Source organism: Bos indicus, chromosome 4 (genome assembly GCF_029378745.1).
Source record: "Bos indicus isolate NIAB-ARS_2022 breed Sahiwal x Tharparkar chromosome 4, NIAB-ARS_B.indTharparkar_mat_pri_1.0, whole genome shotgun sequence".
Lineage (NCBI taxonomy): Eukaryota > Metazoa > Chordata > Mammalia > Artiodactyla > Bovidae > Bos > Bos indicus.
Genome location: NC_091763.1, coordinates 28,049,005 through 28,051,039, shown reverse-complemented (window position 1 = coordinate 28,051,039; position 2,035 = coordinate 28,049,005). Strand labels below are relative to the sequence as shown.

The 2,035-nt window shown below is 43.0% G+C and overlaps 1 pseudogene; it reads right to left on the bottom strand.

The window, feature by feature from the left end:
- Positions 1-361: 361 nt before the first annotated feature.
- LOC109557861 (ubiquitin-conjugating enzyme E2 D4 pseudogene) lies at positions 362-994 on the bottom strand (annotated as a pseudogene).
- Between the last annotated feature and the right edge of the window lie 1,041 nt (positions 995-2,035).

Here is a 2,035-nt window from a genome sequence, read left to right as displayed (position 1 = left end):
AGAGTGCCAGCATGTGGTACAGACAAGGAAGACTGGTGGGATCTGTGGGGCAAGGCCTCCACTTCCCAGTGACACTATTACCAGGAACTCCTGAGATGAGTTGAGCCTCTTCAGGATGTGGTTTGTGGCAGATAGCATGTGAGGAAAGCCTGCCCGCTCTGTCCTGGACCCCAGGCTGGCACTGAGTTTTAAAGGCGAAGAGCATGTGGTAAGGGGCCAGGCTGAGGCGCCTTTGCGAGCGATGCTGCCTGAGTGAGGCCAGGCAGGAGGGCTCACAGGTTCCCTTAAGAGGTGAGCAGTGAGTCAGGGTGGAGGGACGGATTCCAATGTAGTCAGGAATGCTGCAGATCAAAAACAGTGGCTACTGATCTGGCATCAGTAACATGACTGTGTCAAAACCACGATGGCTGAGAGTGGTACCAATATGCTGTGGTTGGAGAAAGTGGGCAACCAGCATTTGTTTGCAGAAGAGATGACGCTCTGTGAGTGGCTCAGCCAATAGCTCAGCTAAGCTTCTCTTGGACAATGTTTCCCATAAAAACCTCTGAGTTACTTGCATAGCATATTTCTGTGTCCATTCTCTCGCTAGTGTGTTATAATCTTTCTGTCAGCCTTGTAGGTGTGAGCTGTCCCTGGCACTGGAGGGTCATCAGGGTTGGGTCACAGAGCAGGGAACAGATGAAGAAGAAAACTTTTGACACTCTCAGTGCTGGAGACCATTGGGACCACAGGGTATCAAGGCAGATGCTGCTGCCGCTGTTGATGTTGGTGTGTTAAACTTTGGTTGTGAAAGCAACGTTTGGGGGCTTGAAAGGATAATCTGTAGGCAAATGGATGGTCGGAAGAAAATGCCTCCTTGGTAGGGACTGTCCTTCAGGCCCATGAAAGTGGCCTGCCAGTGGAACAGATCATCTCCCATGAGTTCTGCAGAGCAATGAGCAGGAGGGTCCCTCTGCAAGCCAGTTGATTTCTTCTGGATCCACTTCAGCACCATCCTTCTGCTGCTGGGGATGGGGGCTCCCAGTCTAGGGCTACCAGAGGTAACCTGCTGCTGTCTTGGCCCTGATTCTTTTCCATTATAGGTTATTATAAGATACTGAGTATAGTTCTGTGTGCTATAAAGAAAATCCTTGCTGTTTACTCATTTTTCATATTGGGGGATATAATTGTTAATCTTGTGCTTTTATCCCTCCCCCCAGCTTTTCTTTGGTAAACATAAACTTGTTTCCTATGTCCGAGTCTGTTTCTTCTTTGTAAATTAGTGCATTTTTATTCCTTTTTAGATTGCACATATAAGTAATATCATATAATATTTGTCCTTCTCTGGCTTATTTCACTCAGTGTGATAATCTTTAGGTCCATGGCATTATTTCACTGTTTTTTATGACCAAGTATTATTCTACTGTTTATATATACCACATTTTATTTTTCATTAATCTGTTCATGGACACTTAGGTTGCTTTCATGTATTGGCTATTCTATATATTGCTTCTGTGAAAATTGGGGTACATGTATATTTTCAAATAAAGATTTTCATTTTTTATGGATATATGCCCAGGAGTAGGATTGCTAGATCATATGGTAACTCTAGTTTTTTAAGGAACCTCCATTACTGTTTTCCATAGTGGCTACAACAAAGACAGATTCCATTTTTAATGATATTTTAAAAGCTGTCCTGTTAAATACAGAGCAGACCCCACCCTCAGCCCATTAAAATAAGTTACCTGATAGTTTCATTTGTAAGTTTAGCATTGCAGAAATTAGGACTGTTCATCCTTTATAATATCAAATCACATAAACTGACCACAGGTATGAGATAAAAAGAAAAATAAAACTCTTCAAAGAGCAAAAAGACATATGAAGCACAGAAATTCGGAGAGAATGGTAGTCATTTAAAGTGAGTGACCTGGGGAGGTACAAGCCTACATAGCCTGATTTTATGTTAAAATAGGTCTCTGACTAAACATGCCATGCCACAGGGGTTTCACTCCATGCCATGAAACATTATTCAGTGAAGAGCTAAGACAACCAAGAG